The sequence below is a fragment of the Papio anubis genome, chromosome 7, assembly GCF_008728515.1.
Source record: "Papio anubis isolate 15944 chromosome 7, Panubis1.0, whole genome shotgun sequence".
NCBI classification, from domain to species: Eukaryota; Metazoa; Chordata; class Mammalia; order Primates; family Cercopithecidae; genus Papio; species Papio anubis.
The window spans coordinates 10,627,599-10,653,757 of record NC_044982.1 but is presented as its reverse complement, the minus strand read 5'-3'; the positions used below and the strand labels follow the sequence as shown (position 1 = coordinate 10,653,757).

Here is a 26,159-nt window from a genome sequence, read left to right as displayed (position 1 = left end):
TGAGATGGGTAAGAGACAGTCCAGGCAATAGCTTCAGAAGCTGTGTGTTTAACAGGGAAGCAAGCAAGTGCTGTTGTCTGGCTTGGCGTAAGAGCTTTCTGACCGGCAGGGCTGACAGGAGCCATTGCTTATGGACTGCTTTGGGAGGTGATTCATGCAGCCCCGGAAATGCTCAAGCAGAAATCTGGGCAACCATCTGGTGAAACTAGTAGAGAAGGGAATGAGGGTTCAATGAGTGGTCAGACTGGAAAAGCCTGAACATTCTCTTCCTCCCCAGAGAGTTGGGGGCCAGGGATTCTGCTCATGTATTCAGACCCTCCTGCTGTAAGCATTTTGTGAGCCTCTCCTGGGCGCCAGGCCTCATATAGATGCCAGTAATAAGGATGTTAAGGGACAGAGGCAGGAGATGTAAATTTTCTAATGTAGAGCACAGGAGTTAATCTTGTGGATTTGGGCTCAGAACAGCTCCAAGGGTTGACAGCCCTGGCGCCTAGCAGGGCCATCGTGGACAAATTACTTAACCCCAGGGAACCACAGCTTTCTTTTCTGGAAAATGGGCAGATATTTATTCATTGAGCCTCTGCCGTACAGCATTGTTCTTGGCACAGGGGCTGCAGTGAAGGACATGATTGTTGTCAAGTGGCTTCTCTTCAAAGTAGGGAGGAGAAATGAAAACATAGCATACTTTGGAGTAGGGAATCCGACTTTTTCGGTACTTTGATGAAGATGAAGTAGGGCACATAGCTGGAGAGGGATGGGAATGGGGGACCTTTATAGGCAGGGCATCCTGGAAGACTTTTGCTGCAGGGACACGGTGTCTGAGCAATCTGAATGCTGTGATGGAGCCAGCCAGTGCAAAAGTTTGGGCAAAGTGTGTTCCAGTAGAGGAGACAGCCGGTGTAAAGGCCCTGGGGTAGTATTTTCAAAAAAGATCAAGAATGTTCAGTCCTTTAGTTGTGATGGGATTGACAGAGAGGGAAGAGTAGCAGGAATTTAGATAGCTAGGCAACAGTAGTATCATGCATATTCTTCCAGTGTAGCACCTTATAGCAAAGTCATTTTTTTTCAAGTCTTTTTTTTTTTTTTTTACCCCTGTTAGTCTGGACATGTATTGGGTCAAAATTGTAAGGTTGACCTCTCCCTGCGTGTCAGCCGCAGTTTCTTCAAAAAGTTATCATTCAGAAGGATGCTATTTCCAGCCTGGACAAAACACAGTTGGAGGGATCCGTATGCAGAGATGAGAATTTTTATATCTCAGAAGATGGTAAAACCCACCCAGCTGTCTAGTCATGTCGGAAAAAATCACATTAAAATGCAAATGCTTCTGAGTAAGTGAAATGTAGATGGGTGCAGCCCGCCAAAGAAAAATATTCATGAAATACAGGCTGTTGATCCACGGCTAGCATGGGCCAAGCCATTTGCTCAGCAAGACCTAAGCGCTAGGAAATCGCAATGATGGGAGCTGTTCCGTGCCCTTAGCAAACCCTGATCTCCCCAGGGGCATTTGGAAATGGGGACGCTCAAGTGCTGGGTAATCATGGGATGGGGTGGGGGAGCCTGCCTCGTAAAAGGACAGTCTGACCACATCCCTTTCTTCATCTGTTTGAACCTCTCAGCATGGACCTTGGGGACAAAGACTAGAGACAGTGTCACCTCCACCTTCCCAAGAGGAGGGGATCTGCATTTCCCTGCATTGTTTAAACTTCTATTTCTGATCCTGTCAGGGACTGTAAGCTGGAATTCCTTAGAAACCTTTCTCCTTTCATGGGTGGATCTTTGAAAAAGCATTGAGAACATCGATTTTCTTAGTAAATATCTGTTATTTGCAACTTTGAGCCATAAAATATAGCAGTAGAGAGAGAGAGAAAAATGTATACCAAACAAGATGACTGTTTCCCATTGAATCCATGCAACAGTAATCAGGGGGGCGTTACTATTCCATTTTGTAGACAGGGAAACTGAGGCTCAGAAACAATAGAGTGGGGCCGTTCAGAGCATGGCCTTGGTGAAAATGAGAGAATCCCAGCTCTCTCACACCCTAAGGAACAGGGAGACGTTTCTCCCACTCACTGACTCCACTTTGCCCATTTATAAAATGTGATCATAGCGCCTTCCTCTCTTCTGTTGTTGCAAGGATTAAAATTGGTTTGGTTTTTTTTTTTTTTTTTTTGAGACGGAGTCTTGCTCTGTCACCCAGGCTGGAGTGCAGTGGCCGGATCTCAGCTCACTGCAAGCTCCGCCTCCCGGGTTTACGCCATTCTCCTGCCTCAGCCTCCCGAGTAGCTGGGACTACAGGCACCCGCCACTTCGCCCGGCTAGTTTTTTGTATTTTTTAGTAGAGACGGGGTTTCACCGTGTTAGCCAGGATGGTCTCGATCTCCTGACCTCGTGATCCGCCCATCTCGGCCTCCCAAAGTGCTGGGATTACAGGCTTGAGCCACCGGGATTAAAATTGTTGATGGACATAAAGTGCTTAGAACATTACCTGGCCCCTGGGAAGCAGTCAGCAATGCTAGGGGCTCTGCTGACTGCTTTAAATGTGACCACGGTCACTCAGCAAGCAGGAAGTAAGAGATGATGACATCAGCATGACTGTCCCTGTGCAGGAAGACCACACTCTCAAGAGACCCCTTGAGATCACCAGCAACAAACATTCAACACAGATCACAAACGAGCATTGTCCTGCTCACACAGTTCTTGCTCAGTTACCTGTGGAATTATTCTCACCACTTCACAGATGAAAAAAAATGACATTCATTTAAAAAAACGCTTCTTTTCCATAAGGATTGCAAACAAAAGCCTCTTTCAGCCAGTGTTCTCGTTACCTACTGCTGTGTAACAAGCCAGCCTCAAACTTGTGGCTTGAAATAGAAGGTTGTTGTTATCTCGTGGGGTTCTGTGGGTTGACTGGACTCAACTGGTGGTTCTCATTTTGGGTCTCCTGGGTATTGCGGGCAGATGGTGACTGGGGCTGGAGCCACTGGCTGGCAACTGGGCTGGGCTGGCCGGCACAACCAGGGCTATAGGTCTTCTCTGCCCCCGTTTCTCTCCACCTGGCTAGCTGGGGCTTCCTCACAGCAGGTGGCCTCAGGGGAGCTGGATTCTGACATGGCAGCCAGCTTCCGAAGAGGGAGTGTTCCAAGACACAGGAAATGGAAGCTGCTGGGCTGTAAGGCTGGCCCACGAACCTGCATGGGCTCTCACCCAAGGGGAGGGAGCATGGACCCCTGCGTCGTGACTGGAAGCAGGGAGTGGCCATCTGTAATCCCCCATCGCTGGGCAAGGTGGATTTTGCAGATCCTGGAGGGCTACGTATGTGTAATAGTTCACTCCCCTGTAACATAGGTTCTGCTAGGTCCCTCAGCACAAACCTGGAGCCTTGCTTGATCCTGCTGGAGACAGAGGCCATCACTGACTCCTGTTAGGGGACCTGGGTGGTTGACTTAGACCAGAACCTGCCTCTTTGGGGATCTGGGAAAAGGTCACTCTGGCAGACAGACTGAACCCAGGCAAGCAGTCAACATTCAAGGCCTGTGGAGGACATGCTGGTGATAGGCAGAGCACGGTGGAAGGGAGTGGGAGAGGACAGGCGGGCCCTGGAAGGATTCAGGAAGGCAGGCAGGCCGACCTCCAGGCCTCAGGAGCACAGCCAAGGCCACCGGAAAGGTGCAGGGCAGACCACTCTGTCTGGCAGGTGAGGGACAGGCATGAAAGTCAACAACCCAGGCCAGGGTCACCAAGCAGGTTCCTGGGACAGGAGCTGAGCCAGAGGCCGACTCCTAAGAGGTGGGCCACAGCTGTGTACTGGTAAAGCCCAGGTGTCATCTCTGAGACACAGAAGCTGGGGTTCCCAGAACCCAGGGCCCTTGAGGCTCAGCCCCAGAGAGGTGGGGAGCACCTTCCAGGCCTCGGGCCCTGATTGCTGCTGAGAACCAAGGCAGGTGAGGTCTGCAGAGGAAAGTCCAGGAGGTGGAGGGGCTGCCCGGGCTGGGTACCGCGCAGGGCCTGTGTTTATATCCTCTTCCCCTCAGGACACCAGCCCCGGCTGAGGACCTGTGCAGGATGTTCCAGAGCTCCCTTCAGTTCTGGGGTTTTCTGTAGCCAAAGACTGACCCAGAGCCTGTCACCAAAACCAACTCATTCCACCAGGGCCCTGGAAGCTGTGGTTCAAATCCAGCACTCCTCAGCCTCTGTTCCCTACATCCTCTAGAGGGATTGATACTAGAGCAAATTCTTAAGTAGGACTTAGCAAAGACCCTGGTGGTTTGGCCTAAGTGTTTGTGAAATCGTTGAATAAGGGACTTAAGCATTACCTCTTTTTAAAATTTTGAGCTAATGTAGAAGTAGCTTCTGCACCCAGTGTCCCCTCCAGTGAACGTCTTATATAACCCGAGTGTGATCAGCAAATTCAGGAAGTTACCAATGTGCAATACTGTTAATTCAATTGCACACCGATTCAGATTGCACCAACTTTCCCACGAATGTCCTTCCGTTCCAGGATCCCGTTCCAGATCCCACACTGCTCAGTCGCCATGTCTCCTTACTCCCCTCCAATCTGGGGCAGTTCTTCAGTCTTTCTTTGTCTTCCATGACCCTAACACTTCGGAAGAACACTTGTCAGTTATTTTGCTGAATGTCCCTCAGTTTAAGTTTGTCTGAAGCACTTTTTTGGACTGAGATTGTGCATTTTTGGCAAGAATCCTACAGAGCTGATGTTGTGATCTCCTTGGTGCCCTATATCGGGATTCATGGTGTGGACATCACTGGTGACGTTGACCTCGATCACTGGGTTAAAGGGATGTCTGCCAGGCTTCACTGTAAAGTTACTATCTTTTCTTCATAATTGATAAATACTTTGGAGAAAATACTTTGAGACCATGTGAATCTCTTTCTCCTCAAACAGGAGCTCATTAGTTGTAGCATCCATTGGTAGATCTTGTCCACAATAATTATTACTGTTGTGAGTGCCTCCTGGTGATTTTCCTGTGTCTCTCTCTTTGTATTCCTACATTGATGTATTGGAACTCTACTGTCAGAAAGAACTGGTTTTTCTCCCCCATTTATTTATGCGATTATTTATCTATGTCAATAAAAACTCATAGACATTTCTTTTATCCTATGATTTATAATCTAAGACTGTAGTTATTTATTTTCTTGCTCAAATTGTCCCAGCTTTGGCCATTAGAAGTTCCTTCAGGTTTGCTCTTGTGTTTTCAACCAGCCCCTCCACCCCCACCTGTTTTGGAACACTTCCTTAACTTTCTGGTATCACAAGATGTTCAAGGCTTATCTTGTATGTTCCCTTCCTCAGCTCTGGAATCAGCCACTTCTCCAAGGAGCCCAGGTTCATTTTATTGGAGAATGGCGTAGAGAAACCAAGGTTTGGGTGCCAGGTATCTTTATTGCTACTGAGCTGTCATTGCTTTTAGGCCTTTTAGGGGACATCACTGGGAATGACATGGACAGGCACTAATCCACGCGTGCACACTCATCTGTATTTCTGTGTCCGCCTACCTGGATGTATATTAAAAGCCATGTGTGTATACTGGTATCTCTAGCTCTGATCCAACATCACAAGGCTCATTTTAACTTTTTCCCTTTCTTGAAACTTTTTTATCCAACAACAAGAAGCCCAGCTTTTGTTAGCTAAAATATATTTATTTAATTCTAGTATACACTAAAGTAGTTTCAGATTTGTTAACCCATGCCCCCATGAGAAGCACATTTTACTGAGTAGGTGATAGTGTTTGTGTACAGTTGTTTTGTCTTCAGCCTTATGCTATCCAATCAAAATACTGTTTTCCAAAATTACTTACGTGAGTTCTTTTCTTTTCCACCCCCTTCAGTGTAGTCATACTATTTATATGTAATAGTTTGGTCCACTTATTAATGTTTACATTCCATTCTGGGTTTCCTTGAGGTCTTGGTTGGTTTGAATTGTTTTGTGTGGACATATGAAAGACATGCTAAACATCTCAATGCTCCTGAGTCAGATCTATAGCAAAAGATACACTCAGAGAAGCATCACTTCCTCCCCGTCCTCACCATCGTGATCCTACCCCCGTCTTCTCTGCATCCCTTTCTCTCCCACCTCTTCTAGGGAACCAGTCTCTTTAATTTCTAGTTTACCTTTCCTATATTTCTTTTGCACAAGTGAGCAGATGCATGCGTGCATTGTTGTAGCCCCTTTCTTCCATGAGGTGTAGCATGCACTTTGACACTTTGCTTTTCTAAGTTAACATTGGGTGCTTGAAATCTCTCCAAGTCCATTCATAGGGTCCTTCCTCCTTCCTTTTTGCCACCACATGGTACTCTTATGTGTGGACATGCCATAGTTTTTTCAGCCCCATCTCCTATATCTGAGAATTTAGGTTGCTTTTCATATTTTTGCATTTACAAATGATGCTGCATTGGATGAACTTGCACGTGTGTTTTCGTAGCATTGGAGGTTATCTTCAGGGTAGAGTCTAAAAAGTGGAGTTGCATAGTTGGAAGGGAAATGTATATGTGGTTTTGTTAAGTGTTGTCAATTTTGTTTCCAGAAAGCTTTGCTTTCAAGGGTTAGAAAATGTTTGTTTCTTTTTGGAAGTCAACGGTAAGCATAAGGGGCAAGGTGGGGGTATTGCTACTCTTGTTATGGGGTCTTTAGGATGTTACTTTTCTAGCCAGAAATCTCTGTGGCCAGTGGTGCCTTTGCCCAAGTTCTTGTCCCGCATCCAGGAAGAATGAGGTGTGCAGACAAGTGGAGGGTGAGCAAGGTGAAGAGGTGCTTTACTGAGTGTTACAACAGCTCAGGGGAGATCTGCAATGGGTAGCTCCTCTCTGTAGGCAGGTCATCCCGTTGAGTGTTCAGCTCTCAGCAGAGAAGAGGCCCTGGAGTGAGTGGCTCCTTTATGCCAGCAGGTTGTCCCACCATTTCTTCAGCTCTCAGCTGAGAGGAGGCCCTGGAGAGGGTGACTCCTCTTTGCAGCTGAGTCTCGACATCTCTGCAGATCTCTGAAGCCCTCAGCAGAGAACATAGATCCTCTCTGCAGTTGGTCCTCCTGTGGTCTCTCTGTCCTCTCCATCCTCTGCCCTGCTCTGGCTGACCCTGGGGCTTTTATGGACCTCAGAGGAGAGGAAGTGTGTGCCAGTTGGTCCATGGGCAGTCATGGGTGGGCCTGGAAAAGGCACCACAAGTCCCCAGTTCGATCTGCAGGACTGGCAGCCCGGTCCCCAGCCTTCAGGCCCTCCCTGGCCTTAAGGTGGGGCCTTCCTAGGGACCCACCTCCTTCTGCTTGGGAATCTGCCTGCCTCCTGATGCTGTTCATGGCACCCAGGTCCCAATTTTGCTCTGAGATCAGAGCAGATGCCAACAGCAGGGAGAAGTCAGACAGTGGGAAGAGGCACTTCCAAGGCTGTGAGGGCAGGGGTGACTTCCCAGGTCCCCAGGAGTGCAGGGAGGCCTGAGTCTGCAGCCATGGTTTGGGCAGCTGCAGCAGCACCCAGTGGGGTGGGGCTCCTGCCTACTCAGCCGCTCCAGATGGCCTGCCACTGCCATCACTCTGATGGAGGCTCTTTCTCACCAGGCAATGATCTGTCAGGCAAAGTGCGTCCTCCCATCTGTCCTCTCAGCATCAAGGAAGGGCAGATGCTGGTCTCTCCCTGACAGCTTACTGAGGGCTCTCATATACGCCGCCTTGTTTTGTCCTCTAACAACCTCATGAAGAATCGGGGCTTACTCTACTGTTGGCTCCATTTTAGAGGCAAAGAAACTGAGGCAAAGAGAAGTTAAGAGATTTTCCCTTGGTCACAGAGTTAGTTGGGATCACAGAGTCTCAAATTAAGTTTCCTCAGATTATGGCCTTCTTCCCCTCTCCATGTACACTATTGGAACCATAAGAGGCCTTGGCTATCACCCAATTTGAGCCCATCATGAATCCATTATGGATGAGGACCAGAGAGGGAGGTTGATGTATTTTAGGTGACACAGCTCAATGAAGGCCATACCTGGAACCCAAATCCCTAGGTCCTTCCCCTACTCCGTGTTAGTCCTGGGAATTGGAGGTAGAGTCTCCCTGGCAAGTGGGGTCCATGGCCCGGTGGAAGTGGCAGGCAGGCGGGGGATGACGTTGCTGGGCTGGAGGTCTGCTCCATAGGCCTGTGTCTCATCTCCACTATTGAAGCATCCTTGCCTCAGAGATACCTGGTGACTTGCGTTCCTCAAGGAAGTCTAGACTAATAGAATTAACCTTTCCCACAACTGAAAAACGTGTTCTCATTGAGCAAAGGAATTACTGATTAATTTACCCTTAAGTGTCAGTACAGGGAGCTGTTTTTTCTCTCTTTAGATCAGTGTTTAAACTTTTCTCACTCAACACACAGTAAACTAATCCCTCCTTTCCATCAGACTTCAGGGGGAGAAAGAAAATAAACAAGGTTATCCTTGCTGCCATCTCTTTTTTTTTTTTTTTTTGAGATGAAGTCTCACTTTGTCACCCAGGCTGGGGTTCAGTGGCATGATCTTGGCTCACTGCAACCTCCTCCTCCCGGGTTCAAGTGATTCTCCTGCCTCAGCCTCCCAAGTGGCTGGGACTACAGGCGCCCGCCACCACGCCCAGCTAATTTTTTGTATTTTTAGTGGAGACGGGGTTTTACCATGTTAGCCAGGATGGTCTTGATCTCCTGAGCTTGTGATCTGCTTGCCTTGTCCTCCCAAAGTGCTGGGATTACAGGCATGAGCCACCATGCCCGGCCGCTGCCATCTCTTTATAGGGAAGTCCAGCTTGGAGGGCTGGGCTAGGCTGTCCCTGCCCCTTGTCTCAGCTGCCTCTCAGAGTGAGCCAATGCATGCACTCACTCTCAGTACAGAACACCGTGGCTGCCCCAGGCCGGGCTCAGGGGCCAAAGAACAGGGAGGTGAATCAGACCCACCCAGGCCTGACCCTCCAAAGGAGCTCAGTTTAGTGGGGGAAAGACTCAAATCAAGAGATGGACACAGGATAGGGCAGGAGTTGCCCAGACATCCGAAGACGGGGTCCTAGGAAATGCTACCAATGGAATTGAGCCTCAGAGGGCCAGCAATAGTTATCCAAGCCAAGAAGAGCATGTGAACAAACGCACAGAGGTTAGAGCCACAGCAGGCGGTGGTGGGACAGGAATGTGGTGGACATTTGAGGGCAGGCAGGAGATGGGCAATACTTGGGAGTCATGTCGGCTGCATGATTTAAGTCGCAACTTAGTTTATGATCATTTCTTTACTTTTTTCACTGCCATATCCCTAGTACCTACAAACTTCCTGGAATGTTGCAGAGGTTCACTAATTATTTTAAGTCTCAATTCCTTATCTCTAAAATGCAGATAATGCTTATTTTTGTCTGTGCTGTCGCAGTGTCTCTAGAATAGGGTCTTGGCTGGGCATGGTGGCTCACTCCTGTAATCCCAACATTTGGTGGAGGTGGGCAGATCACTTGAGCCCAAGAGTTTGAGACCATCCTGGGCAGCAGAGTGAGACCTCATCTCTAAAAAACAAAATAGAATGGGGCCAGCATAAGAGTAAATACTAAATAAATATTTGTTGAGTGGGTGGATGGATGGAGGAACTGTGTATTTACTAATTAGTAGCTATGACTTTTATCATCATGTGTGGCTGGATAGTAGCTAAGTAGCTACTGGCCCCATCATGACAGATACCAAGTACAAAGCCAGATCCAGCAACATCTTGGCAATTAGGGAGGGGAAGCACTATAATTAATGCTAATCATTGTGAACCTTCGTTGATCAGACTAAATGCTTTACAGATGTTTTATCTCTTCAGCGGTCCTTTGGAACTCCTGGGAGTAATTCCTGTCACCAGAGATGGCCTGGCTGCCATCTCCCTTGAGTGGCCGTCTGATGACAGCCACACCATTCTGTGGCTGCCTGTGCTGGGCATGGGCACATGTGGAGGAGTTTGTCCTTTGGAAAACTTTTGCCCAGCCCCTGATGAAGACCTTGCCTGGGTTCAGACTCTGTCACTCAGAGACTCCCAGCTCATTTCCTGAAAGCCTGGAAGGCAACTGTGGAATGTTGCCAGAGCTGGCAACCACCCTGTCCAGACATTTAGTCCTGGAGAGCCGGTTACCCATTTTACTTTCTGTGGTTTGATTTTAGGAGCCAAGTGAATTTCAAAAATTCAGTATAAAGTATCTAATGCATACAAGAGTACACATAGTGTATATGTGTGATTGAGAAAATAAACAGGAATTGAACATCCATGTACCCATTGCATCTAATGAATAAATTCCACAAGTGCCTTGCATGACTTACAGAGGCCTCTGTTCTAGTCCCTGCTTCCTCCTCCAGCCTCAGCTCTTAGGACAACCCCCTCACCATGCTGCTGCGCCAGTCCTCCTCGATGTAGCATTCCACACTTGCACATTTTCTTTGCATCTGCCAGTCCCCTGCCTCAGTGCCCTTCTCCCACCATCAGCTGAGATGGTCCTACTGGCCTTTGATGTCTCCACTCAGACCTTCTATCTTCTGGGCACAGTTCACTGCGTGCCCTCTCTGCAGTGCCCTGAGCCCTCATCACCATAGTGATCAATTTTTGTTTTCCCCTCCTTGGGCTATGAGCTCGTTGAAGGCCAGAGCTCTCGTCTTCCATTTGTATATGCCCCTTGCTATGGGCGGCTGTGTTTTAGGTGACCACTGAGGTCTCTTCCTCGAGGGGAGAAGTTGATACTTCCTCTGTGCTCTGGCCTCATCTGCTAGATTTGTCAAACAGCGATGCTAAATTTCCAGGCAGGAGCTTGTCCTTGTAGATAGGATCAGCGTGAACCTTCCCCGCTCCAAAATATGGAAATGTTCTCAAGATGGAGAAACACTCGGAATTACAATTGAGCCTGAGCCACTCCATTGAAAGCAGGCAGCAAGTGATGGAAAGAATTTGGATAGAATAGTCCCTGTCTTCCTTTTCCGGAATGTCTGGTACCTTTTAGCACATCAGGGAGCACAGATTTAGTTCTGAGACTGGCATTATTTTCACAAACAAGTTGGTACTAGAATTAAATGACACAAAAGCCAACTCCCATTCAGCCTGAACATCTCTGCTGTATTATACAACAGCTGTCAAAACCTCTCTCATTTGTCATTTTTCACATACAGCAACGACCCCTTTTGGTTTTCAAATTCCAGCCTCTCAAGCAGAGAGATACTGACACCAAGATTTCTCCTTGCACGCTGGCATTGTTCTCGTCACTTGGCTGGTGAGGTTCTTCAAGGACTGTTGGAAAACAGAAGCACTCGTAGTCTTCGTAGTTTTATTTATTTATATATTGATTGCTTTGAACGTGATAAAAGTAAATTAACATAATCAACTCTGTTATAGAACATTTCTGATTTTTCCCCCAGCATGTTTTTCCTAGACAAATAAGTTTTAAAAATCTTACTTGCACTATATTGTACTTTGTATTTTTACTTTAGTCCCTGTAATCATGTTGAATTTATGTGATCATTGATTTTATTTAATATGGAAAAGCTAGTTTCTTCTTAAATTTACATTATCTAATATTCTCACTAGCTATATTCTGCATTCCACACTGCCTTTTATTGTAATATTGTCTAAATAGATGCAGAAAAATGGAATTTTCTCTATTAAAGTATTTTACATTTGAAATATAAAAGAACTAGATAACATTTTTCTGTTCAAATGTGTTCATTTTAACATTGTTTGGTTAAAAAGATAGATGAAGTTCCAGTCAACCACTTTTTCCCCCTGAAATTTCAAGATAATGCTGTACTAACTGTTCTAGATCTAACATTAGCTTATCCTTCCCTGTGATAACATTGTTTGAACTTACTGAGAAAATATTCCCATCATTAACAAAAATAAACTATTAAAATAATTAAAAAAATTATTTGCAGTCGTAAGTAGAACTGAATTTTAATATCCTGTGTTTTTCCCCTTATCACATCGTGGGCATCTTCCTTTTTTATTTGAGACAGAGTCTCGCTGTCTCACCCAGGCTGGAGTGCAGTGGCGCGATCTCGGCTCACTGCAAGCCCGGATTCCCAGGTTCACTTCATTCTCCTGCCTCAGCCTCCAGAGTAGCTGGGACTACAGGCGCCCAGCCATCACTCGCTAATTTTTTTTTGTATTTTTTAGTAGAGACGGGTTTCACTGTATAGCCAGGATGGTCTCTGGATCTCCTGACCTCGTGATCCACCCACCTTGGCCTCCCAGAGTGCTGGGATTACAGGCGTGAGCCACCTTGCCTAGCCAGGCATCTTCCTTTTTTTACCACATGGTCTTTGTCACCATCATTTTCTTTCTTTTTTTTTTTTTAATTTTACTTTAAGTTCTGGGATACATATGCAGAACCTGCAGGTTATTTACATAGGTATACATGTACCATGGTGGTTTGCTACACCTATCAACCCATCATCTAGGTTTTAAGCCCCGCATGCATTAGGTATTTGTCTTAATGCACTCTCTCCCTTTGTCCCCGACTCCCCGACAGGCCCTGGTGTGTGATGTTCCCCTCCCTGTGTCCATATGTTCTCATTGTTCAACTCCCAATTATGAGTGAGAACATGCGGTGTTTGGTTTTCTGTTCCTGTGTTAGTTTGCTGAGAATGGTCACCATCATTTTCAACTGCCAGGTAATGCATCAGTGAGTCGTAATCACACGAATTTTTCATTCCCCAGTTTACTATTGATCACTGAGTGGCTTGGCAAGGGATGAACTCCAATTCTTAGAATTGGCTCTGAGAAATTAGTCTAGAGAAGTAATAAAGAGGAAACTTCACCAGAAAATAGAGGCTGCAGAGAGTGCCAGGACCCAGCATCTTGGATATCGCTCAGCCATGGTCTGTCCAGCAGGGTCACTAACCTAGAGACCTCTAAGTCCTAGATGGAATTTTTTTGTTTTCTTTTGAGACAGAGTCTCAGTCTGCCACCAGGCTGGAATGCAGTGGTGCGATCTTGGCTCACTACAGTCTCTGCCTCCTGGGTTCAAGTAATTCTCCTGCCTCAGCCTCCCGAGTAACTGGGACTACAGGTGTAGGCCACCACACCCAGCTAATTTTTGTATTTATAGTAGAGGTGAGGTTTCACCCTGTTGGCAAGGATGATCTCGATCACTTGACCTCGTGATCCGCCCGCCTTCACCTCCCAAGGTGCTGGGATTACAGGCGTGAGCCACCATGCCCGGCCACTAGGTGGACTTTATAGCAACCTTGGAGAAATGTCGGCCAGAGGAGAAGGCAAATAGTAACCAATTGGCAGCCTTGGAAGAGTGCTAACGAGCTAGCTGGTATCAAGCTGGAAACCTAGTCAAAAACTGGAAGGTGAGTCATTTAGACAGCTGTATGGAGAGTCTGCACATCCTGTGTGTGGATGAAGCTGGGAGGAGAGTGACTATGTAGGAAGACAATCATCTGGGAACCAAGGTGAACTCAACAGATTGGCACAGTGGATAGAGGTCAGCCCCTTGGACTGTAATGTAAATACTAAGTCCTATTCTTGGGTTAAAAATGCTCACCTTCCATGAACAGGAGGGAGCAATTTGGCTTTGCAGCGTCATGAGTCACGGCATGCTGTGGGGGCCCCAAAATGAGGTGTTCCTATTAGCATCCATGGATGTGCCACATCCAGGAGGGAGAGGACAATCCTGCCCAGTTTGGGCTCAAAAAACTTTCCCTGGAATAATGTTTTCCTTGTGCGTGCTGTGATTTTTAGGGTGGGCCTTCCCAGGAGAAGGGATCATGATTAGGAGTGGCTATGTGGACAAGTAGGGAACAGAAGGTGCTTAGCTGGACAAAAGGGCTTGTGAAGTCCATGAGAATGAGCCTGTCATCATCATCGTCGTCATCATCATCATCACCACTTAATCGTAGTGGCCGCCATTCATCAAGCTAGGAGACTTACACCTAGTATCTTTAATCCTACAAGCTATTATCCCTGCTTTATAGATGAGGAAACTGAAGCTCAGAGAGATGAAGTAGCTTGCCCCAGTCACATAGCTGATAAACCACTGAGACAAGGTTGGATCCCAGCTATATCTGAAGCCAGAGTTGTCATTCCTTCAGTATCAGTTTTTCAGAAACCGTGGTGCTACCTTGCAGAGGATAACAAGGACTTGCTTTTGTTTAGTTCCTGGTTATAAAGTAGTTCCAGTGGGTGAAAGCTAAGCGAGAATATTTTGTTGTAAAGTGAAGGGCTTTCCTGACTGAGCTGTCAGCTGGTAGAATATACTTCCTGAGAGGTGGTAAATTCCAGAATGATGGGAAGTCTTCAAGAGGAGGCTTGGTTAGCATTGAGTATTCTTCTAGGGGGAGTTCAAAGAAGCCAACAAAATAAACTTGAATACCCCTTCTGTACAAGTAAAAGCTCCTTGGTTGCATGCAACAGATACTGGTAAGAAATGGGTTCCAGCTGCCTTAAGCAAAAACACTGTTTTTTGCAGGGATATGGGGTAGTTCATGGGATAGAAGGAAATGGTGAACTGAGCTTTAGAAAGGGCAAAAGTCAGCCTGGCTCCAGGCATCCAGGCGGCAGCAGCTAATGGAACCTCATTTCAGCACCGTGGCCGGGATGAATCAGTGTTTACGGTTAACCCACCTGCTATCACTCTACCTAAGACTAAGCTCCAGAGAGAGAGCATCTTATAGGCTTAGCCAAGATCCAGACCCATCCCCATGGCAGGTTGATTGACAGCCTCCATTGGGAAGGGTAATTTTCCAGAGGAAAATCAAGACCCTGATCCCAAAAGAAAGAGCATGGATGCTGGGCAGGCCCAGTGAGCCATGACCTCGGTGCCTTCTAGCCCTGACCGGCTGGGATTCCACACTAAACCCTGAGTCCCCCTGCAGGGCTCTCCCCAGCTGCCCTGCAGCCTCTAGGCCCAGACCACACACAGCACTGTGTCACTGTATATTTATGTGGTTTATTTTCCAAGACATGCATCCTAATTAAGCAAATGATTAAAAACTCTCAAGTGTGCTTATTGGAAGCAGCCCGGCAGAGGACTGGCTTGCTGAGAACTGTGCTTGAAAGTGAGTTGCCCATCGCCTTGGCACAGTAGGGGTGCTCATGAGGGGCACCGTGTCTTTCCAGAGAAGTGGCTCCCTTCCTGGTTACCATGCAGGGCTTCTTTTGGCATTCAGCACAGCACTTAATATGCCCAGTCTTTAAAACCCTGTGTTTTTTTAAAAAATGGTTTTTGCTAATTAGTTATTTGTTTTAATATCATTATTGTTTTATTGTTAATTATGTAGTTAAGTAATAAGTATTAAATCAGCAATTGACTTGTTAAATATGGAATAGATATGAGAAGCATATTTAGAATGGAAGTAGAAAGAGCAAGCGCTCGTGTATCCACCACCAGCTTGAGGTACAGTGGCCGGATCTCAGCTCACTGCAAGCTCCGCCTCCCGGGTTTATGCCATTCTCCTGCCTCAGCCTCCCGAGTAGCTGGGACTACAGACGCCTGCCACCTCGCCCGGCTAGTTTTTTGTATTTTTTAGTAGAGACGGGGTTTCACCGTGTTAGCCAGGATGGTCTCGATCTCCTGACCTCGTGATCCACCCGTCTCGGCCTCCCAAAGTGCTGGGGTTTTTATCACACTTGTATCTCCATATAAAATATTGTCAGATTCTCCCTGTTTCTGAACTTCCTACCTAAGTGGGAACATCCTTTCTGTGGTCTTTTGCAACTTGCTTTTTTACTCGATATTGTATTTGCAATTCATCCATGTGATGGCACATTCCAGCATTTCATTTTTTCCTCAACGCTCTGTGTTATGCCAGCATGAGAACATACAACAGTAGATCCAGGCCACTGCGGATGGCCATTGATGCTGGATTCAGCATTTCGCTTATGCTGACATTGCTGTCTTTAAATGCTCTTATCCATGTACCCTGCTGCATATTTGCAGGTGTACTTGGTGTGTATCTCAAGGTGGCATAGCTGGATCACTGGGGTGTGAGTATGTTTGGCTTTACAAGATAATGCCATCCTGTTTTCCAAAGTGACAGTATCCACTGATACTCCTGCAATAGGTATCTGGAGAGTCCCTGCTGCTCTACAGACTCTGTCTGTGTTCGGTGGTCTTGTCAGATGTTTTAGTTCTTGCCAATCTTATGGCTGTTTGATGGTAGCTCACTGTGTTTTCATTGGTATTTCTCTGATACTGAGGTTTAGGTTCTTTATGGCTATATACTTTTTTGAGAAATGCCTGGACACTGTTTTGCCCAGTTTTCTACTGGATATTTATCATTTTCTTGCTCATTTGAGACTAGAATGATGTGTAGTATGTATCCCAGTTTGTGGCTTAACTTTCTGCTTTTGATGATATTTTATTTTTTGATAAACAGATATTGAATTTAAGGTTGTCGAATTTCCTTATAGTTTGAGCTTTTATGTCTTGTTAAGATACCATTCTCTACCCCAAGGTCATACAGATATTCCTTTATATTGCCTTATAAAAGTTTTGAATGTTCTCTTTCTATTCTTATCTATAATCCATCTGGAATGGATGAGCTACTAGTTTGATTTCATTTATCCTTTCATACAGGTACTCAGTTATTCCGACATTGCTCATCAAAGACCCATTTTCCTCTGTGGATCAGCAGTGTCCATGTATGTGTGACTTTGTTTTTGTTTCTTTGGCCTATTTGTCTAAGGCTTGTATAAGCCTTAGACCTAAGACATATTGATGTCTTATGAGGCAGATTTCCCTACCTTATTCTTTAGTAAACGTATTAGCTGTTATTATCCATTTGCTCTTTGATAGACATTTTAGAACCTACTTATCAAATAACACCAAAAACCCAGTAGACATTTTGACTGAAACTACAACAAACCTATAGAACACTTTAGGAAAAACTGATGTTTTTAGGATATTGAATCTTGCATATTGAAGGTGGCATTCCATGAAGATGGTATATCTTCCTTTTCATGTTGGTCTGCTTTTATGTCCCCAGTAAAGTTTATAATATTCTTTATAAAAATTTCACACCTCTTTATTAGATTTATTTCTGGGCACTTTATATTTCAGATTCTATTGCAAATACTGTTTTTAAAAAATGAACATCTTGATTGAGATATAATTCACAAACCACAAAATTCATCTATTGGAAGTGTACAGTTTCATGACTTTAGTATAGTGAGTGTATTTAGAATTGTGCAACCATCACTAAAAATCTAAGTTTAGAATATTGTATTACTCCAAAAAGAGACGCCTTTACAATTATCAGCCAATCCCCACTTCCCCCTCCACCCAGCCCCTGGCAGGAAGAAATGAGTAAATGATTGAGTTGATAAATGAATATCTATACCTTTTAGCAGACGTTATGTCAGACAATGACTGACCCCAGCCTTTGCTTGTTGTTTTTTATAAATTTTTTTACTTTTATTTTTTAAGTTTTAATTTTTGTGGCTACAAAGTGGGTGTATATATATATATATATGGGGTACTTGAGATGTCTTGATACAGGCACACAGTGTGAAATAACACATCATGAAGAATGGGGTATCCATCCCCTCAAGCATCTATCCATTGAGTTACAAACATTCTCATTACACTGTCTAATTCATCTTAAAATGTGCAGTTATTATTATAGTTGTTGCTTCTTGTTTCTGTTTTCCTTTCCCATCTCTATCATTGCTCTGGTTTCTAGGCTAATCTCCTGGATTCTGTGAGTCTCCTCCATCACTGTTCATCCTCCAGACCCTGGCCAGACAACTTTTTCCAAAGAAAACAATATTCTAACCACTCCATTTAAGGAAGCCCTCAGTAACTCCCCTGGGAATCAAGCCACACTCCCAACATGGTGTCTACAGGGGAATTCAAGTTTCCAAGTTGACGACTTTAAGCAACTTGGAAACAGATGCTTGAGATGCAACTCTTCTGTGAGTCGGAGAAGGTCTCTTCTAGGTCTTTGTTTGCTTCAGAGTCCTCAGAAAGTAAACACAGCTGACCTGATTATTCCCCTCCACTTCCTCCTGAGTCAGAGTTATCTCGGGTTAACTCAGGAAAGAGGCTAAATTAAGCCTTGAAACGAAGCAGCCTCCATGACAGGCACTTTGTTTTGCTTGACTGACTGTGATGATGGGTCTTTGGTTATAAAGGCAGCACTAATTGCATCTTCTTAAACCAACCCTGGCCATCTATTCCCTGACCTGCAGAGACTGGGAGATGCCAGGTTGCCCCAGAGCACCCACTCATTCATTCAGTCACTCATTCATTCACTCATTCAATTTTCTTAAGTTCCTGCTCCATGCCCGGCACTACACTTGGAGGTGGGGATTCGAAAGTCCTTCCTCTAAGGGCTTGCAGTCTTTCTAAGAAGACGAATGATAAACCAGAGACTCCATTAAAGAGATGACTAGTGCTTGGATAGACATCTGTCCAGGGCAGTGAAGGGAGTGGATTTCTAAGGTTCTTACAACCAACTTCTCATGACTTTGTGCAAAGTTTGAGCCATGGAGTCGCCAAAATAAAAAGAGGGGATCCACTAACACCTACAAACTAGCAAACAGACACAACCACTTTGAAAAGCTGTTTAGCAGTATCCACTACCGTCAAACATATGCATACCCTGTGCCTGGCAGCTCCTTTTCTAGGTATGTATGTAGTCAATAGGAAATGCACATGTGAATTTTACATTAAAAGAGAAAACTGTAAATAAATACTGAACTGTAGTTAAAACATGCTGCATGCTTCTGTGTTTAAGGGCAAATGAAATAATATCTGCAATTTAGGCCAAGCATGGTGGCTCACACTTATGATCCCAGCACTTAGGGAAGCTGAGGCAGGAGGATTGCTTGAGCCCAGGAGTTCAAGACCAGCCTAGCAACATAGTGGGACCCAGTCTCTACAAAAAGAAATTTTATTAGGTGGGCATGGTGGTGCACACTTGTGGTACCAACTGCTCGTGAGGCTGAGACAGGAGGATCATTTGAGCCCAGGCAGTCAAGGCTGCAGAGAGCCATGATCACACCACTGCCCTCCAGCCTAGGCAAAAGAACAAGAGCCTGTCTTAAAATAATAATGATAATAATAAGAGTAATAATGATATATGTAGTTTAAAGTGCACCCAAAAAAGAAGATAGATGAATAAGGAATGGGCAGATATGTGACAAAGCAAGTATGGGAACATGTTAGTGATGGATTTGAGATGGTGAGTTTATGGGTGCTCACTGTAAAATTCCTTCAAATTTGCTGTATGTTAAAAAACTTCATATGAAATATTGGGAAAGATGTATGTATATGCTTGCCCAAATATACGTACAAGAATGTTCATAGCAGCATTATTCATAATAGCCCCAAACTTGAAGCAACAAAAATGCCCATCAGCCATAAAATAGAGACATAAATTTTGGGTGTAGTGATCCAGTGGAATACTGTTCACATATGAGAGTGAATAAGCCACAGCTATACACAAAGACATGAGCAAATCTCACAAACACAGTGTAGAAAGTAAGAAATCAGACTCAAAAGAGGATATACTGTATGATTCCATTTACGTAGAATTCAAAACCAGGCAAAACTCATCAATGGTGTTAGAAGCCACATTAATGGTTTTCAGGAGGTAGGGATAGTGACTGGACGGGGCACTGTGGGAGGCCCCTGGGTGCTGGAAGGCTCTGTTTCTTTATCTCGGTGCTAAACAGATATGAAAATGTATCAAGCTGTACACACTTCGTGGACTTTCCTGTATGTTTACTATACATCGTTAAAAGCATACAAGGGGAGAAAAAGCAGGAAAACCAAACGAATCCAACTAGAAGCTTTCCCTAACTGAGCTATGGGAGTAGGAACCCACTGTAGGTCTGTCTAGTAAACCAAAGTTGTGAAGAATATGAAACTTGCCTTTAGGGCGTTCCTTTGTTCACTTATGCACATTTTCGTGTTGCATTGGTTCCTCCATTCTTCACTGATGTGCTTGCCTCTCCTTCGCACAGATGTTTATTCACATATACTGTCCTCCAGATCCAGAGCCGCTCCGTAAGGTGCGAGCGACCCAGCCCTCTCGGGGCTTACGTGCACGGAGGGAGGGGCATGCAGACATTTCATTTCCCGTTTCGTTTCACATTCCCACGTTCCTGGATTCCCGTTTGTGATCCTTCCTGGATGTGTGTCCTGAGACAGCATTCGAATGAGAGACACAGAACCAGTAAGATATGTATAGGTGTGTATGAAGAGATTTGTTATACAGAATTGACTCATGTGATTTCGGAGACCAGCAAGGCCTGAGATCTGCAGGGTGAGTCAGCAAGCAGGAGACCCAGGATGGCCGGTGGTGTGGTTCCATCTGAAGACCTGCAGGCTCCAGGCCCAGGAAGAGCTGCCTGAAAATCGACAGTTCCAGTCCAAAGGCAGGAAAAAGCCATTGTCCCAGCTCGAAGGCAGGCAGGCAGGAGGAATTTGGGGGAATGTCAGCCTTTTTGTTTCATTCGGGCCTTCAGCTGATTGGTCCATCACCACCCACATGTAGGAGGACAGTCTGATTTCTTCAGTCTCCCAACTCAAATGTTAATCTCATCCTGACACACACACACCCAGAATAACGCCTGACCAACTCTCTGAGCATGCATGACTCAGTCAAGCCAACACATAAATTTAACCATCATCAAACCCTGAAGCATGAAAAGACTTCTGGCTCTAAAGGTGCAGCCCTCTAGTGGAGGAAATGTGGCTATGGGGTGGCCTGGTGCACATCACATCACAAGTGGACGGGCCGCCACCACCACACACACTAGTCCTATTTTACTTATGGTTTGGACAAGCAATTGGTGGAAAAGAAGGCTTTGGCTGCCCAGTCTGCCTCCTGGATGGCCATGTTTTTTGTCTTCGAAAATAAAAAGTTATTTTGATTATTGCAATATGTATCATGCATACAAAAAGAGTAGCTGGAAGATATGCCAGCAGTTTAAAGGAACAGTTTAAAGCTTAACAGAGGGCAGATGACTAGTATCTGAAGGCCACTGGTGCCTCTCCTTCATGGCAGCGTGCTCCGCTCTTGCCTGGAGAAAGCCACTGTCCTGAGTTTTACACTAGTCATTTTGATGCTAATCATTGCGTTACTTTTTATGAAAATCAAAGAGCTCATCTCTAAAACAATAGATAACTTGGTTTTGCCTGTTTTGAGCCTTTATGAATCAAGTGGTGCTGCACAAATTTTTCTGCCATGTGCTTTTTCCCTCCATTAAGTGTCTGGGCTTTGTTCTTCCTGTTGCATGTAGCTGTAATTCATTCATTTCACCATCATATAATATTCCATTGTAGAGATTCACCACCACATGTTCATCTGCTCTCCTCTTGGTGCGTATCTGGGTAACTTCCAGTTCTCTGCTATGGCAGATGAAGCCCATGGGAGCAGTCCTGTCTATGTCTCCAGGTGCACAGAAGCGAGGCCTTCTCTAGGGTACACGCCTGGCAGAGCAGGTGTCCAGTGGTAGAATATGTCTTTTCACTTTTCTGGCTAATGCCAGGAAATCTTCTGGAATGATTGTAGCAATATCTATTTCTACCAGAGATTATGATAATTTCTCATGGTACTATTCATCCACACTGTGTGTAGACCCCTTACCATCCTGCCTGGTCTCCATGAATCACCTTCCCTGGCTTCCAACCATCCCTACCCATACCGCAGTCAGAGCTTTAGCATGGTAGGACTGTGATGCCCCCTACACACTTTGTGGATACTCAGGACAGCACGTTTCTTGGGTGTAACCTGATATGTGAGAGTGCGTGAAATTCCCACCACCAGGACGGAGGGCACAGACCTTAGTTTCACTGCAGTGCAGCTGACCCAGTTTCTCCTTCAAGGGAAAGGGGGAAAACCAGCTCAACAAAGTGGGTGGTGCCCAGGTAGACTCCTAGGCTCCTCTCTCTGTACCAGTGTCAGGACGCTCATCTAAACCGATTAGCCGTGTTCTGCCATTTTCCCATGGCCAAGAGCAAGGTGTCCCAAGATAGGATCCTTGTGTGATTTGTCATCCCCCCAGCGTGGTCTGACCTGCAAGCAGATCACCACCCACTGCAGATCTGCCTGGCTATGGAGGGCGTGCTTATAAGTGATCATCTTTTGTGCTGCCTCTTTCCAATTACAGGTTAGCCTGACGAGGAAGATAAAGACATTTGCAACCAAGATGGTAATCACGAGTGGAAATGATGAAGACAGAGGAGGTCAAGAAAAAGAAAGTAAGGAGGAGAGTGTCTTGGCAATGCTGGGGATTATCGGGACCATTCTGAACCTGATTGTGATCATATTTGTCTACATATACACCACCCTGTGAATGGCCCAGAGCGTCCTCAGAGGCCTCGGGATGGCCAGAGACGGAAGTCCTGCGTGTCGGCGTATCACTGACCAGACCCTGCGAGAACCAGCAGGCTTGACCCACCCACATCACCCAATCAAATGCACCTTCAGACTTTACAGAAGGTCACACAAATAGACCGATCCTGCTGCAGGGAGCAGACACTAAAGCACAATGATTCCAACAAAACTCATTCACAGCACTAGGAACTCAACGTCTTTGGCAGGGGGCCCAGAAGAATGCTTGGACGACCAGCCTCTGACACCATCGGTGAGCGGATGGGTGCAGAAATTCATTATTCCAGATCGCTGACGGATATCACATATTTGAAAAGATGAATAGGGCGGACACGGCTCAGATGTGTGTCTCCCAGGACAAGTGTTTCATCTTCACTTGACGAGCTATTTAGTGGAAAAACCACAGGGGCAGCCCTTTGACAGGCATCCCATTCATCAAAAGTGTCTAACTATTTGATACCGGGGAGATAACTTATTTTTCTTTTTTCATTGGCTTGATGTGTGTATCTGTTCATATCAAGGTTTATAAATATATATTTTTAATAAATGTGCTCTATTTTTTAGCATGAACCAAATACTTGGAAAGGCACTCCCAGATCCATAGAGCTTTCCTTGGTTTTATCTGCTTTGTCCCTTCCTCCCCCAACTGCAGGTGTTCTCTTGTGGAGCCATTCTAGTCCTCTTATCTTGTCTCGAATCTTTTACTTTTGCGCTCTTGTTCTCTCTCTCTCTCTCTCCTTCTCTGTCTCTCTGCCTCTTTGGTCTGAAGGACATTTTCCCATACTACCAGCCATGGTTTTGGTTGGTGCATGTTTCAAGATTGTCTATTGAGTGGCTTTTTGTTGTTCTCTCGGAGATATCAAACGATTGTGGGCATGCAGACCTTAGATGCACCCTATCTTTACTGAGAATTATGCATGAATAAGGGCTGAGTGATAGATCAGCTTAAAATTAAAAGGACTACCGTTGAGGAAGAAGAGTGTGGCTGTATTTGCAGATGAACTTTTGAACAGAATATTCAGCTTCTTATTGGCAGCATTATTGTTTCATTCTTGTGAGCATTCGTTTATCAGATTTTGATTTTAGTGGTCATGTACCGTGACAGTTGGGAAGAACAAGGCGGAAAGCTCAGAACTAGGTGCATTACTCCTTCCTTGGCAAGATACCTGGGATCCTCTTCAAAAGTGGGTGGGGTGTAAATGACACAAGAACTCCCCCATGAGAGCTCATGGTGGTTCAGGCTGTGAGGACAGCCCTGTGACAAGTGACTTTGCAGGGGCATAAGGAGGGGATTTAATGATTGCCCTAAAGGACTGCTGCATTTTTAAAGCCCCTGGTTTACACCCACGTGAAGCAACTTCCTCTCTGGCAGGGATGGTTGCATAGAAACAAATTGGCTCCCTTCTCCTGGCTCCCTGAAATGGGCCCTTGCCTGGCTGCAGTGACATGGCCTAAAAGAGAGGGTTAGTATTCCTTCTGCCATTGCCAGCTGTATTAATCTGTTTTCACACTGCTGATAAAGACATCCCCAAGACTGGGCAATTTACAAAAGAAAGAGGTTGATTGGACTTGCAGTTCCACGTGGCTGAGGAGGCCTCACAATCATGGTGGAAGGTGAAAGGCACGTCTCACATGGTGGCAGACAAGAAAAGTGAACATGTGCAAGGAGACTCCCATTTTTAAAGCAGATCTCGTGAGACTTATTCACTATCATGCAAACAGCATGGGAAACCTGTCCCCGTGATTTGGTTACCTCCCACTGGGTCCCTCCCACAACACGTGGGGATTCAAGATGAGATTTGGGTGGTGTGACAGCCAAACTGTATCACCAGCCTTGCCCCTAAGCAGAAGCAGCAGCAGTCTGCCTGGCTGGATTCAAATGATTCTGAGGCTTCTATAGTCTATGCCTCCAGATCTCTCCCTCACCCATGCTGTGGTGTCTGAAATTCCATCATTAGAGAGTCATTTCTTGGGCTCTGTTAAAGGGACCAGGCTCTTTTATAAAGCAAATGCTCCTGAGCAGCTGGCTCTGGCATTGATTTATCAGATATCTTCTCTTCCCTGCCAGAAGGAAGGAAGCTAAGGTGCATGTAGGGTGTACTGTGTGCCCAGGCACTGTGCCAGAAGCTTTGGATACTTGGAGTCATTTAATTCTCATAGTAACCCTGTGAGAGAGGGAGGTTTTCCTCCCCCACATTGTAGAAGAAGGAAAAATGGTTCAGAGAGATCAAGAAATGTCCCTGAGATCACATTGCTCCTAGTGGAGTCAGGATCCAAACCCAATGTGTCTGATTCCTTAGCCCTTGGGGGTCTGGAGGCTGCTGAACGAGAGAGGAGGTGGAGAGGAGAGAAAGTCGCAGGAATACTACTGTACACCCTTCTCCCTCCCCTGTAAAAACAACCCTGGGAACTCCTTGGACACTAGCAGAATATCATACACTAAAGACAAGGGATGAGAGGAGGCTGGTTAGAAATAAAGCAATGTCAGGGGAAAGGAGCTACTCAGTAGGCTCTATGTGATTCTAGAAAGACTGTATGAAAATTCTGAACATTGAACAGAATAAACAATAAAGGTGCAATGGAAAAAAATACTCGATGTCTTTTCTTTCAACATTGTGGGATATAAAGCATTTCAATGTCAGTCCTTTGCCTATACATAGTGTTTATTTATTTATTCATTTTAAAAAAAACTGAACGTGATGCTGTTAAACAGAGACTGTTTTGTGTGGACTGTAGAAGTCTCAGTGATTTTTCAAGTATACGAATTTGACATGTATTGAGGGGGAAAGTGCCTTTCCAATCCTCTGCTCCCGGGATGGTTCTTCCAGGTTGTCCTGATCCACAGCCTGGAAATAAAGCTGCCTGTTCAATGTTGAACAGAGCAGTGACACTCTTTCCCACAGCTCCAGCATGCCCTGTCTTATTTCCTTTCTAATTTAGTAGAGACCATGAACACACACTGGGCAAACTCATAGCTTCCCCCAGATCTGAAGCCATCGCGGAGGGACATGGAAGGGAGAGGCAGGCAGTGCCCCTCCTATCCTCAACATCTGAGTTTGAGCCCCAAGCCCAGCCTTGGCCAGCAATAGCAATACCCAAAACAATGCCAGGGCCATATACTCTACCAAGCACTTTCTACTTATCCTGTGGGACACAGAACAATCCCATGAGATGTGTGTGTGTTTATCCTCACTTTGCAAGACGAGGAAAAAAAGACAATTGACTTTTCTGAAATCGCACAGCCAGAAACCAGCAGAATCAGGTCTTTGCCCCATGTCCACCCACCGTCAGCACCTTGCCTGGCCCAAGTGGTGTGATGAACCATCTGACTAGCCCAGTCACAATATACAGATTCCCATCAGCTCTGGCACTTCTTGATCACAATACAGTTGGCCCTGTATTGATCACAATACAACTGGCCTTTCACCTCTCCTCTGGGAAGGCAACTTTGAAAGGCTGGGTGCCAGCAGCGGAGGGCCAGCTGGGCTGCTGGCAGTGTAGCCTGGTGGTTTGGAGCCACAGAACACTTACCCTATGGCCAGAAACCTGGTCCTGAGTCCTATCTCTTCGTCTTTCAATCTAAGTGATGGCGGGCAGCTCACAGGAACTCTTGTTTCAGCTTTCCTCATCTGTAAGAGGGGATAACAACGGTCCTGCCTGGAGCTGCTTTGTGAGGATTAAAGGAGCCTGACCAGCTGAAGCTGCCAGCAGCACCAGGCCTGGCCCATAGCTCGTGCTCAGGTCATGCTAAGCTCCTGCTGCTACATGAAGGTAGTCAGGGAGCCACTGGACATACATTCTGGGGGCCCCTCCTGGCCTCACTCTCTCCAGTCTGCATGGGAGGCCCAGAGAGGGGC

General features: G+C 45.8%; 1 long non-coding RNA gene across 1 annotated transcript in view; it reads left to right on the top strand.

Moving 5' to 3' along the window:
- LOC116275690 overlaps nucleotides 1-24,893 on the top strand; it is a 49,537-nt gene extending 24,644 nt beyond the window's left edge. The window contains exon 2 of the long non-coding RNA XR_004184787.1: nucleotides 22,079-24,893. This is a non-coding gene — a long non-coding RNA (uncharacterized LOC116275690). The remainder of the gene's footprint in view (nucleotides 1-22,078) is intronic.
- Nucleotides 24,894-26,159: the final 1,266 nt, after the last annotated feature.